This window comes from Sciurus carolinensis, unplaced genomic scaffold (genome assembly GCF_902686445.1).
Source record: "Sciurus carolinensis unplaced genomic scaffold, mSciCar1.2, whole genome shotgun sequence".
Lineage (NCBI taxonomy): Eukaryota > Metazoa > Chordata > Mammalia > Rodentia > Sciuridae > Sciurus > Sciurus carolinensis.
Genome location: NW_025920144.1, coordinates 1,619,108 through 1,634,245, shown reverse-complemented (window position 1 = coordinate 1,634,245; position 15,138 = coordinate 1,619,108). Strand labels below are relative to the sequence as shown.

The 15,138-nt window shown below is 35.1% G+C and overlaps 1 pseudogene; it reads right to left on the bottom strand.

The window, feature by feature from the left end:
* Nucleotides 1-10,523: 10,523 nt before the first annotated feature.
* On the bottom strand, nucleotides 10,524-14,913 carry LOC124974355 (polypeptide N-acetylgalactosaminyltransferase 13-like; annotated as a pseudogene).
* Nucleotides 14,914-15,138: the final 225 nt, after the last annotated feature.

The window sequence follows — 15,138 nt, the reverse complement described above, 5'->3', positions numbered from 1 at the left end:
CTGGAGTCTTCCCTGGGTTCTGCTTCGGCAGCAGAGGAGCCAGTCTTTCATCCTGCTGGGCTCAGGTACAAAAGGATTGAAGTGAATGTTCATTCCCCTGACCCAATAAATTCCTTGTCCTCCCCAGCTGGTTCTGTGAACCATCAGACTCAAAGGGTAAAAGGCACCCAGGATCTCTAGGGTATGATGTCCTGAATTCCCCTGGATACCACACTCTTCATGCCTAAATTTCACCTGGGTATCTAGTCACACTTGGGTCATTTGGTGAGCCTCTGCCAGGTCAGGTTTTAGGAATGAACTGGAATTACACAGGTCTGGGCACCAGGGTGTTGATGCATACTCTGGCTTCCATAGTACTGCTGGAAATAACGGTGGTTGTCTTGGCTGTGTGTGGGTTACCAAGAGAAGTACATGTCTTTCCCACACAAGAATATATTGTGACTCACTCACTGAATCAGTTTGACAATGTCTTTGATCACTGATTTCTCCATTTCAAGACACCCCATAGTACCACCTGAAAAGTGGATTTTCTTAGTCTCCCTGTCCAATTTGCCTGTGATGGATCTGCATGAGGAGCTGCTGGAACCAGCAGGGGATTTTTCCTTTCTTTTTATTCTATCCAATTTTCTGAGTACCTAGGTGTTCTGAAAGTGTGGTATTAAATTGCAGTCAGGTTTATTTTGTTACCTACCACAATGAAAAGTTGTTTGTTTGTTTTCCTGGTCCACATCACAGAGCAATTTGGAAAGTATACTTCTCTGCTCTGCCATCTCAAATACAGTAAATTATGGTGAGGTAGTAGATATAAGTATTTACACATTGGTGGTTAAAACCTAAATATACAACTTAAAACTACTTTTTGCAATCAATATGTATTAATACCCTACAACATTTTTTATATTGATCTGATAACTTCTAGTTATTTGCTCTAACAAAATACCTAAGGTTTGGTATGTTATAAAGTAAGAGATTTATTTAGCTCACATTTTGGAGGCTGAAGATCCAAGATAGGACAGCTCCCTTTTTTCAGCCATTGGGAGGGCCTCCATGCATTACAGTATGGCAGATGACATAATGTTGGAAGTATGTGGGAAAGAAAGGTAGAGAGCACATGATGAGAAAAGAAGTTGGAAAGATTCAGGGTGAAGCTCACTTTTTTAAATAAAAATCTTCTTCAGGAACTAACTAGTTTTCTGTGAAAATTACATAAATTCCTTCAGAAGGCAGGGCTCCTACTAACATCCATGTCTTAAAAGTCCCACCACCCCTCAAAACTGCCATACTAATGGTGCGGCACATGAACTTTTGGAAACACACTAAAATTACATACCACTAGAGCAACCCAATTTTAGGAATTTATGCTCAAAATTCAAGACTGAATTTTAGATGCAGAGATATTTCTTCTCATGGCACTTTTAAGAGTAAAGCTAATTTCTGCCTAAATGTACCTTGAGTGTGATTTTTGCTTGAACACACACACACCCCTAAACTAGAAAAAGTATATTAATGATTCTTCTCCACATTATGTAATGCTGTAAAAATAGTTTGATTGATAAGTCACTTAAAATAGAAGAGTTAAGAAGCTTACAATTATGCCAACACTACACATAAACAGAGGGAAATGAAAACTTTCGTATTTCCAATTGTGGGATACAAATATTTTCTTATGGTTTTCACAACTGTCCTAGTAAAACTTTCCTCTGAATTGAAAATGCAATATTTTGATCCACATATACAGTTTAAAGATCAATTACATTTATTTCAAACAGGTACTAACATGGAGTGTGAAAGGAACAAGGCTGTAGCCATTTCTCCCCTGATTCTGCCCCCTCCTCACACACTACTTTTTTATCTAGATTGCTAACTTTCTCATTAGTCATTGGTTCAATCAGCCTGTGGGCTTTCACTACTTAAGGGTAGTTCCCCTGCTATTAGTGCTCTTTCTCTTTCTCTCACCCTTAGGGGCAGACATTCTGTTCATCTGCTTATTAAAATCTCATGTGAGTTTCCACATCCAGAGTGGTTTTCTGGGTTCTTTCAGCATGCAGACTTAGAAACAGAAACAAACAAACAAAATGTTTGGGAAGTTTTCTCAAAGTTTAAGTAAGATGAGATAATTGAAATTAGTTTTGATTCTTATTAGAAATACTTTTTCTTTAATAGATGCATCCTTTAAAGGTATCTGAGAAAACTACATTAATATGGCAATGTGTTAAGAATTAAAAAGTCATTACTAACAGAATTAGGACACAACATCCCTTTAGCATTATACACTTTTTCATAGGAGCTCCTAACATTTCTACTGTTGATCTTGGACCATGAACTGTTCAAATACATTCATCTTAAAGTTGGATCTCCTTTTTCTTGTGCCTTGGTATATTTAAATAATATGTAATTAGTAGAATGATATAGTTTGTAATTATTATATTTTGACAAAACAAATAGATTCACTATTAAACTTAAAATTACATTATGTTTTCATTTTTATCATACCCCAATGAAAAAAATGAACTGTTTTATCATTGCTGATTTGGTCACTGAGTTGTTAAATTTGTAAAATTTTGCCCTAGTTAATTATGGTAAAAAGGAATATCAAATAAAATTTAACATACCCTAGAAAATCCTATTAGTTTTAAAGCATATTATCAATGGACATACTTGTAAAATATACACTATACTAACATAATAGAGATATTTAACCATATGAAATGTTAAAGTGAACAAAGATCGATGGTAGCTTCTGAAAAAGGATTTAAATTGCATTGTGAACATGTTTTGAAAATTTAAAATCTCAAATCTCAAATAACTTTGAAATAGTAACACTTCCTTCCAGTGTTTTGGAAACACTTTACACTGCATAATATTTTTGCAGCATTTCCATCCAGGAAAAATAATCAAGTTTAAAGTTATTTTGCTCAGCTGATTCTATTGAGCAAAGAACCACTCAGCATTTCCTTAGAAAAGAACAGATTTTTATCCATAAACAACATTGCACCTTATGGTAAAATTTTTAAAAATCAGGATTTACAGAAGGAACAGATGAGACTGCTATCTTTTCTGTCTCTAATTGTTCATACACTCAATGATGGAGAGAGGTAAACCCTCTCTCATGGGATTTCTGACAAAGGGATATATTTTTTTCTTTTGGGATACAAAAGCCTTAGCCTGTTACATGGCATAAAAGATTGAATGAAATTTTATCCTTTCTTTTTTGTGAGGTATGATTTACATATATTGCCTTTGCATAATTTCCCCCTTTTCATGAATTCAAGCTTTTTAGTGCACAGTACTTGGAATGTTGGCAAATGAATATAACACAGTAACTACTACAACAATCAATTCACATCTTACAGTAGTCTATTCTTTTTCTTGGGGAATGTGCATTGGATGTTTAAAACTACAGATGATGCTGCACCTTGTATATGTTACATTTTTCCCATACATATATACCTATGGTAAAGTTTATGTATTCAATACAGTAAGAGATTAATAACACTAGCCAAAAATAAAACAGAATAATTTAAACAATATTCAGCACTAAAAGTTAGGTGAATGTGGTCTGTTATGGTTTAGATATGAAGTATTCCCCCAAAAGTTCATGTGTGAAACAATGCAAGAAAGTTTAGAGGTAAAATAATTGAGAGATGAGATTCTTGTCCTGATCAGTGCATTAATCTCCTGATAGGGATCAACTGGGTTGTAGACAGGTAGGGTGTGGGGGAGGCGGGTCACTGGGGGCAAGTTTTCAGGTTTTATATTTTGTCCATGGTGAGGGGAGATCTCTCTGCTTCCTGATTGTTATCTTCTGAGCTGCTTTCCTCCTTAAAGTGTTTATGCCACCATCTTCTGTCTCACTTTGGGCATAGAAAAATGGAGCTGGCCATCTATTGACTGAGACCTCTGAAACTGAGCACGAAATATAATTTTCCTCTTTTAAAACTGTTTTGGTCAGGTCTTTTGGTCATAGTGGTGAAAAAAATGACTAATACATGGTCTCTCTGTCTTTGAAAAGTCAAGACAAGAATCACGATGTATTTTCAGACCATGGTTGACCATGACTAACTGAAAATGTATGTTAGTTGACTTTTCATGCTGTAATAAAATACCTGAGAAAAACAACTTCAAGGAAGAAAGCTTTTTTTTTTAACTCACAATTAAGGAGCTTTCATTCCATAGTTGAGTGGTTCCTTCTTTGAGGGAAGAAGTTAGATCTCAGGGGGATGCTTTTGAAGGGAATATTGAGACCTTAGTCTTTCTTTCTCTCTTCCTCTTCTCTTTCTGGCTCCCATAAGCCAAGCAATTTTCTCCCCTATTTACTCCCACCATGATATTCTGCCTTAATGCAAGACCAAAATCAATGAACCAACCAGTCACAGACTGAAACTTACAAAATTGTGAGGCAAAATAAAAGTGCTTTCCCCTTTTAAGTTGGTCAACACAGGTATTTGTTATAGTAATGGAAAAGTGACTAACAGTGTTAAAATCCCCAACTTTAATAATGGATAGGTCTATTGAACTTTCCAATTTTATTATGTTTTGCATTCACATGATTTGAACGTGTTATGTGACACACATTTGCAATTATTAGATCTTTTGGGGAATGTGTCCATTTTTCATGATATATATTTCTTTTTATTTCTGCTATATTCCCTGTTCTGAAGTCTAGTCCCTCCAGCTTTATTTTGATTAGCATTAACATTATGTACTTTTTACATTGTGCATTTTTTAACGACATTAACAATTATGTGCAAATATTTAAATAAAATTTCTAATAATTACATATTATTTGTTTTTGCATTTTTAAGCATAAAAATCTGTCATTTGATGGATATGTTTACAGCATTTATACTTAATAAGAATATTAATAGAATTATATTTAAATCTATTACTTTGTTGGGTTTTTATTTTGTTTTTATCTATTCTAGTTATTCTCCTTTTCTGCTTGATTTTGAATTAATGAAACATTGTCCATGATTTAATTTTTCTTTTTCTAAATTTTTATGTGATGTCCCAAGGCGAACAATATAAAATTTTAGTTTCTAATCATACACCTTCAAAATTATTATACTATCTTATGTAAAATATAAAAACTTTAGTTTTACTTAGTTTTTACTAAAGATTAATCATCTTATAAGCAAATTAAAATGAGAAAATAGGTACTTTAAAATTTGTGTGAACCTATTCAGTTCTTTATATAGATCTAAGTATAAGTCCAATAGTTTATCCTTCTGACTAAAGAAATTCCCCTAACATTCCATTTAGTTCAGCTCTTCAGGAATAGATATTCTGTTTTAGGGAATATTATTTCACCTTCATTTTGAAAGATAGTTATCCTGAATATAGGGGGGGTTTATTTTGCATATTTTCTAACTAGAGTTGTGCTCTGTTCTTGGTCTTTCTGTGTAGAGTGTTTCTTCTTTCTCCAGCTCTCTTCAAGCATTTCCCTTCATCTCTGCCTTGTTACTCTTTGAATACTATGCATATGCATATATTTTCTCTCCTTAGGAGAATTTTCTCCCATTTGGGTTCTCTGAAATTCTGAGATTGGTGATTTCATTTTTCTTCCTTTTTTTTTTTAATCCTCAACCATTTTGCCTCTGTACCTTCTCTCCTCTGATATTCTCAATGGTAGGACATATTTTGTATTGTCTACCACTTCTTAATTCCTTTAAGTCCTAATTTTTCTTTCTGTGCTTACATTTAGGTTAAGTTTTCTTGTTCTGTTTTCAAGTTCACTTACATTTTTTTCTTAACTTGAATTACAGATAAGGTTATGAAAAAAAATTCACCTCTAATGCTGTATTTCATTTCTAACATTTCCATTAGATTATTTTTGAAATTTTCATTTGTTGCTGAAATTTTAAATTATCATTTTTAGTGATGTTTTCCAATCTTTCACTAGATGTTTTTGATAAATTAGTCATCAATTTAAAATTGTTTTCCCTGAAAGTGATCTTTAAATGTGATGGTTCTGTTTTGTATGTTAACAAGGGGATGTTTCCTCCTTCCCTTCCCTAATCTTTCCTCTGTTCCTTCATACCTTTCTCCCTTCTTCTGTCCCTTCCTCCCTCCCTCCTTTCCTCCTTTCTTTGCCTTCCTTCCAGATGCCATGTGTATAGGAGAATGATGTCTATAGGGTTTTGCATGAGGAAATGAGCATACCTTGCTTCTGTAAAAATAGCAGTAAATGTGTGTGTGTGTGTGTGTGTGTGTGTGTGTGTGTGTGTGTGCATGCATGTGTGTACTCCTATCTATCTTTGTCTCACTAAAGTCTTCATATTTTCTAGCTATACCTTGCAATTAGAGTGAGGGTTGGGGAGTTCAGAGGGGTTTTCTCAATGTGTATATTCTAACTTTGTTTTTTATCTTCCCAATGTGAAGGAAGGAATCTCTATTATCTTGTCCTGAATCCAAGAATAGATTGTTGTGACTTTATGATCATTTTTTCCCCTTTGGAATAGACTATTTTTAGAGCAGTTTTAAATTTCAAGAAAGATTAGAAAGCATTAAGAATTGGCTACATGTCTCTTTTTCACTCTCTCTCTCATGCACAATGCATATGTAGTCTCCTCTATTATTATGATTACTGTGAAACATCTGTTAAAACTGATGAAAGAATAATGGTACTTAATGCACTCTTTTGTGGTACTTTCTGGGATTTTGACAAATGTGTGATAAGAAACCCATCATGATAGTGTCAAGTGGTGTTGCATACCCTAGTAATCCATAGGGTCTTCCTATCTCCATTCCTATTGTCTCCCTTCTCAAAATTCTGGAAACCATTGATATTTTTACTGTCTGCATAGTTTTGCCTTCTTTAGAATGTCACATATTTGTAATAATAGAGTATGGAGCCTTTTCACATTTGGTTTTCTGAGAAATATTCATTAAGGATTTCTCTTCATAACTTTTGATGGCTTGATAGTTCATGTTTTTTATGACCGTTAATAATCCCTTGAATGGCTATGCCAGTTTAATCATCCATTCATCTGTTGAGATCTATCTTTATTGTTCATATAGACCTCAATTCAGAAACTCCTCCATCCTGAGCCTCCAGCCATTAATGAATCACATTTTGATAGTTCCCAGGGGTACAGGCAGTTGGTTCCTCCTCATAAGTTTCTGTCCTGGGAAACATGCCTCTCTCTATTCACCTGCCCCACTCCCCTCCGCAGTCCCCCTCCCTGTTCAGGACCATGGTTTGTCCTGTGACCTCTTATCTATGATGGATGTGAAAAGAATTGATTTTTAGATTGTTCAGCTTTTGTTTTAAGTCTGTTGGTGTTTTATTAGAAGACAGGGGATTCTTTGTTTTCCTGGCCCATCCACAGATTTCATAATTCCCTGTAATTATGAATTCTCATCTTTAATTCTCCTTAAAGATGAGACTCATTTCTTTCCCTCTTCCCAAGGGCAAACAAACTGCCAGGTTTCGATGACTGGTCATTTGGGGAGACAGTTTTCTGCTTCTACCTTTCTGTTGATGCTAAACCCATAAAAGCAGTTGATCTTTGGTCACAGAATTTCCTGTTCCTTTTGTTTGTTTAAAGTGATTTTTCTTTCATCTCCCAAAAACTATGACAAAATTATCTTTTCTCCTCTTGAGGCTTAAGTTGTTTGCTGTATATAGGAGAAGAGCAGGGGAGGATGGGCTTCATGCCTTTCTGACAAGGTTGGTTAATCATTACAGGAGACTCTCTCTGGATCACAGATCTGCTTCCTAATGTTCTCATGAGTGCCCACCAAAGGATCAAAGGAAGAGACTGAGTGAGGGTGAATTTCTTTTTTGTTCCCAGGATTTTCTATCATGCTAGAAAAGAGAGAGAGAATAGCAATTTACTAAAATGTAACTGCTTTCTTTCTGTCTAATCATAGGGCATCCACTATTTTTCCCCATGCTTTGTCTCAGGTTTTCCACTCTGTAGTCCTGCCTCTCCACAAACTTCAGGTCTCTGGGTTGGCCTCCAGTCTAGCTTCTGATGGTTTCAAAATATGTTGTGATTTTGCAGCACACCCAGCTTTGTGTTTTTGTTCTTGTGATTGTTATCATCGGCATCATACAGACTCTCTTTCTAACTTCCTAGACAGAAGTAGAATACAGGCTATATTTTAGTCTAATTTGAGTTTTAATTATGGTAGCATCACCCAGTAGTGTGCTCAGTAATGTATCTGGTATATTTATTCTGACAGTATAAAGTGATAATGTTTTATACTTTTTACCTGCATGTCAAAATAAAAAAAAAGATAAAATGTGACCTACAGAAATAAATACAGTATGTTATGGGACTAAAAACAGAAAGAAATTCATGGTAAAGGATAATGAGGTGAAGGATATCATAAGGTCTTGTATACTTGTTATAGATGGAAGAACAAATAAAATATATCCTCAAGAAAAGAACAAACCATTTTCTCAGGAAAGGAACACAGAGGTTTGGAGGGAAATTACTCCCTTGAGTCACCATAAAAGAAGAAAATTGGAGTACAGCAGACAACATACGAAACATCATGCCAATAATAAATATAAGCTTTAGGTGTTTATTGGTTTCTTATTTGTTTCTCTATGGAAATTGAGGCCATAATGCCCAAATTAGTAAAAGTAGCATTCAAAGTAAACACAAAAGCACCCCTCAAGTCCAAATAGGTATTTCTCTTTCTTGATCTTTGAATAAGATAAAAGATATAGATAATGATGGAATAGGGGTTTTATGGACCATATGTCCTTCAAGTAGTGCTCTAAGACTCTATGAGTATTGGTTTCCAAACTGAAATATTGGTTAATGTTGGAAATAAATATGTATATGCATTATTACATATACATATAAATATGTATATGTATATATATATTATATACTATATATATGTATACACACGCACACACACACACACACACAGTCTCATATCAAAAACTCACAAGAGACTGTAGTGTTTTATAACAACTAGAAGAAATATTAAAATACACTTTTGTGAATCAAAGCACTTTAAAGAATTGGGAAGTGTGAATATATGGTCATTCCCATTTTGCATTATTAAGTTGATGATAAAGTGTATGTGTAGTGTACAGGACCCCTTGCAACATTGAAAATGAGAGTAGAAGATCTGTGAACTTTACATTGGTGTCGTGAAAACTATAGACCCACTGTTTGAAAATTTTTCATTATCTGCAAATTTATTGATTCTTACTGATCTTCAAATAAGGCCATTTGTAATCAAGTCCCTTTTGTAATTTCACTAATATAGCTTTATGTATTTTCTATGTCTTACTAATGCAATTGGAAGTTTTCATACAAGATAATGGGTGTTAATATATTTAAAGTACACATGCACTTCCCTATTCAAGGTAAGAACACAGTTTTACCTGATGTCAATGGACTGGAAAAAACCCTTCTGTATAGTTACAACATCAGGCAGATTAAACACATTTTAACCATTAACTGTTAGGTAACAGTTTCTCTATGCAAACTGTTACCTCTTTGAGTCTCAGTCTTATTATCTAGAAACACAGAATCTAAGGACAGATCATTTGTAAAGTTTTTAAGTTTTCTGTAATTGTTTTTCTTCATAAACTTGCACTTACAAAATAAATTTAGTAATAGCTATTATGAGATCATGAAAATACATAAGAATTTGTATTATGAGAAAATGTAATATCCTCCCTATAAAATTGAAAATCTTAAGACCTTCAGGGGTTTGTTGAACACATCCAGCAAATTAAAATTAAAATTATTTTAGCTTAATGAAGCAATTTATATAATATAGCAGTATTTATATAAAATGTCATATTTAATTTCTACAAGGCAGGATATTTTATTACAGAGAACAACATGTATTCCATATGTTAATATGCAGGATATTAGGAAGAAAATTATCATTTGGAGACAAAGTTATGCAAATCTTATATAAATAATAAATACATTACTGCACTTTAAAATTGAACATACAAAAAAATTTACACAGTAGCACTTAGCCACTTTAGCACACACTTTTCAGTTCATTAGTTCAATAAATACTTAAAGAGTGCTTAGTATGTGCTAAGAACTATCCCAGATAACGAGGATACCCAGTGACCAAAACTGACAAATATACTACCTTTAAAATGAACTTACTGGGCTGGGGGTGTAGCTTATTAATAGCACTTACCCAACATGGGTGAGGCCCTGGGCTTTATCCCCAAGTGCAGCCATAAACAAACAAGCAAAAACAAAAATAAAAAGGCAAACAAAACATACTCTAGTGTGTATGATGGGAGTGGGGAACTGGGAGAGGAGGAAGGGCAGACAGAAGAGAGAAACTAAATAGCTTGTCAGAGGTACAGAGATAGAGTGGGCAGCAGGACCACGGTGTGCCTTACTGATGAGGTCATATTTGAACAGAGATCTAAAGAGAGTAAGAGCTCTGTCCCCCAGAGGGAACACTACACTAACAGAGAAACTTGCTTGGTGACCAGTTAGAGGAAGTTAAAAGTCAGATGTAAGAAATGAGAAACAGTCAGATGAGTGTGTGTGTGTGTTAGAGGGAGGGTGTGTTCATGTGTCAGGAGGGATGCGAGGGTCTGTAGAGAGGGCTGTTGTCATGAGTACCTTGAAGTCTGCTGAGGAGAAATGAAAAATCATTGGAAGACTGGGTACAAAGAAGTGACACAATCATGGATATTTAACAGAATCACTATGTCAGAATCACTTTGAGAAAAGATTGAGGCAAGAAGTGGCAAAAGTGGGGAACCAAATTATAAGCATGTTGCAAATAAAAAGTTTGGAATCAGTGACCCACAGTGAACCTGGTTGGAAAACATTGATTTCTGGTTGTATTTCAAAGGTAGCATCAAATGAATTTGATAATAGAAAAATGAGAAAGAGAGAAGCCAAAAGTAATCTTAGATTTCTCACCTGAGCATCTAGAAGGTTGGAGTTGCATTAGCTCAAATGAGAAAGAACATGGAAGAGGTTGTTTTGAAATAAGGAATGCTTTGTAAATTCAATCATGGTTTTAATTTTCTATACTATGGGCAAATATGTTTGAAAGAAAGATTGAATGTTTTCATTGCCTTCTGGTTTGGATTGTTTTATATTTTATGTTTTTTATTTGTTAGGCACTATAATAATATGTATCCAAACCATCTGAATAGTCTGAAAATTCTTCCCTAGCATGAAATTTGTGCAGGTTTAGATTTTCTTGTACTTTCACTGGGACAATAATAAGCTTTCAATCATTTAAAGTGCTACTGAAATATTTCAAATTCGGTTTAAATGAAGTTATTATATTTTTAAAAAATTTATCATTAACCATTTACTAGCTGACATATGCCTTTTGATTAACAAATCAAAAAGTAAGAGATATATAAAAGAATATTTTTCAGTTACTCCTCTGAAAGGGCATTAATATACAAATTATATAAGGAACCCAAAAACCTTAAAACAAACCAAAAAATACTCTCAAATATCCCAATCAATAAATTGGCAAATGATCTAAACAGACATTTCTCAAAGAAGAAATGCAAATAGTCAACAAATATATGACAACATTTAAACATCCTTAGTGATCAGGGAAATGCATATCACAGCTGTGCTGAAATTTCATCTCTCTCCAATTAGAATAGCAATCATAAAGAACACAAATCTCAGTCATTTTTGGCAAGGACTTGGAGAAAATGCAAACTTATACATTATTGGTGGGACCGCAAATTAGTATGACCACCTTGGAAAGCTGTATGGAGTTTCCTCAAATGACTAGGAATCTCCATATAACCGAGTTATCCCACTGTTCAATATTTAACCTAGAGAACTAAAATCATCAAACTATGGTGATACATGTATATCAATGTCCACAGTAGTGCACGTAACAACAGACAAGTTACAGAATCAGCCAAGCTGCCTGTCAATAGAAGAATGAATAAAGAAAATGTGATATATAAAGAGAGTGGGGTTTTACTCAGGTATAAAGAAGAATGTAATTATGTCATTTGCTGGTAAATGGATGGACCTGGAGAACATCATGCCAAGTGAAATAAGCCAGACTCAGAAAGTCAAGCATCAAATGTCTTCTAAGTGGACGCTAAAGAAAAAAAGAGGGAGAAAATAAAAAGGAATTTAAAAAAGGAGATCTCATGAAAATAGAAGGGAGACTAATAGAGTTAAGGAAGATCAAGGGGGTAGAGGAAAAATGGGGAAGTGCTGAGGAATGAAGTCTATCAAAGTGTGCTATGTCCATGTCTGACTATACCACAGTGAATCTGGCTTATATATGCAATTATGATGTACTAATTAAAATAATAATGATAGCAATAGTAGAAGGGAGATCAGTACAGTAAGGTAAGTGGTTCAGGAGAGTGGAGTGGGAAAGGGGACACACAGGGGAATGCGAATGATCTAATCATGTTATGTTCATGTGCAAATATTGCATAGTGAGTCTATTAAAATTACAATGCACCCCCCACCAAAAATAAAAAGGATTCTTAAGAGTTTAAACTTTTAAATCTTAAGGAACAATGTAGTACAGGGGCATTTTAGTCAGGACAATAAGAAAATGAAGGGAAAGAAGAGTAAGAAATGGGAAATGGGGTTGTTGTCAGGCCTCAGCTGATCTGAAAGGCCATGATCAATTTAAGGTAGTGATTCACGGCCTCTGGGGGGTCAGATCTGCCTTTCTAAATTTGTTGTCCACTACAGAGTCTATCCTCTAAGAAATGCCCTGACATTCAAACTTTTGCTTACGATTTTAGAAAATTCAGGAATCCCCAGAGACCTCCAAGTGTGAATGTCTACGTTTTTAGGAGTAAATCTGAAATGCTCCAGTTTGTAGATTCCTTCTCTAGAATTGAACCAATACAAAGTCAATAGAAGGAAGAATGCTACTGATGAAAACCATTCAAGCTTTTACTAAGCTTCAGAAAGTATTTGTCTCTTTATTTAAGAGGTGGGTGGAGGGGGAAGTTGCATGTAGCCAAAATGAGGAACACTTTATATAAGAGCCATTATAGTAAAATGAGGGCCACAAAAATGGAATCTTCTAATCCAGAAGACATGGCTTCCATCCTCTGCCCCACTCCCAGCCCCCAATTTTTTTAAACTGGTTAATACATTTATTATGAATAAAACACTAGGGTGAAGCAACTTAATGGGCACTTAAAATAATGTCAAATACAGAAACTTATTAGTAAGAACCTCACTGACCGATTTTTCTTCTTTTTTATCTACTGCTTACGTATTTTGTATACAAAGTGTGCTAATATGAAGAGCCTGTAAAGCTTCCCTACTTATGACTCTGTTCCTTGGGTCGTAACTTGTAGTGATTGATATCTAGCAGTTCAATTAAAATAAAAGTTTAATGAATGTATATTTTCATTTCCCTAGTGAGGAAAATGTTAGATATGATGGCATAGCAGTGAAGTTTTTTTTATTTTTTATGTTTACGGATTGTATTTTGATTCATTGTACACAAATGGGGTACATCATTTCATTTCTATGGTTGCACATGATGAAGATTCATACCATTTGTGTAATCATACATGTACATAGGGCACTGATGTCTGTCTCATTCCACCATCTTTCATATCTCCCCCCATCTCATTTCCCTCTACATAATTCAAAGTTCCTCCATTCTTCTCTGAACCTCCACTGCCAACTCCCATTATGTATCATCATCCACTTATCAGGGAAAACATTCAGCCTTTGGTGTTGTAGAATTGGCTTATTTTACTTAGCATGATATTCTCCAATTCCATCCACTTACCTATAAATGCCATAATTTTATTCTTCTTTTTGTAGAGTATCTACATTGCCAAATCCTAAAAGACATTTCAAGATTCTCTCCACCTCAGATATCCATTTCCATTTCTGATTCATAAATTCCTATCTCTTTTACTATAAAAGCTCTTATATAAAGTGTTCATCATTTTGACTACATGCAACCACCCCTCCACCTACACTCTTTTATAATGAAAAGACAAACATTTTCTGAAGGTTAGTAAAAGCTTGAATGGTTTTCATTGGTAGCATTCTTTCTACTATTGACTTTGTATTGGTTCAATTCTATCAACAGAAAATAGGTCACCAGCCATAGTAGGGGTCATGACAGGTAATGTTCTGTCTCCTTTCCTCCTATCCATTTCTCATTGGGGAACAAGATACCAGCAGAAATTTAATTTCCAGTTAAAACCCCTGTAGTCATATCTGACCCAGCCATGTATTCAAGGCCTCATCACTCATTGCATCAATGATGTGGCATATGACTCTTCCTGTCTTCCTTGATTCTTGCCATCAAGGGCTCCAGCCACCCTAAAGCACATTCACAATGTGCATCCAGAAAAGTCACGACCTGCTCTTTTGAAGCAGCTGCTCCTGGAAGATGGGCTCCTATTAATCCCAAGTGCTCTTCTATCCTGATAATTTTTACTGTTACTTCTAAATTTTTCACATAACTCTATAATGACAACTTGAGACCATTGCTTTCACTGGCATCATCTACCAAGATGACCTCAGAGAGCAGGTAGTGTGGGGAGTGATTTACAACACTAAACAGTTCTAAGGGGAGTGCTCCAAGCTTCATGATGAAGCACAATGACTACCCTTGTATCTGGAAGTTCTTCAGGGTAGACTTTTGTCTTGCATCCTTCCATCTTACATCTGGCAGACTTCTATTAAGGGCAGTCAAATCACAGACCATGAGGTTAAACTGATTAATTTTGAACAGCTCTTTCATTTTCTCCTGGTCATCCTTAGGAATCAGCACAGCCTTTCCCATTTCTCCTGGGTCTTCCTGGTTTCTTGAAATAACAGCCCTCAGTGCAGACAACAGGGACCTCTCCTTCTTGTCATCACACTTGTTATGTTCACTGAAGTACAGCAGAAAGAAGACATCCACAAGGACCCACATCAGTGAAGTGGCCAGAATCACCTTGCAGTAAACCAGTCTCCTCATGTTTTTACTTGATTTCTAGTTAACACTGAGATTGAAGGCAAATGCTCCTGTGATGAATCCAAGCCACAGAGGTAAACTCCAGGTTGAAAGCAGGATGCATCCCATGTATGTAGTGTTTAGAAATTTCAAAATGACTTGAAAACATTCATCCTCAAAATACCTCAACAAAAATGCATCTGCTATCGTGGCCAAGGATTACATGAAGAGAGAAAGGGTGGTCCATGC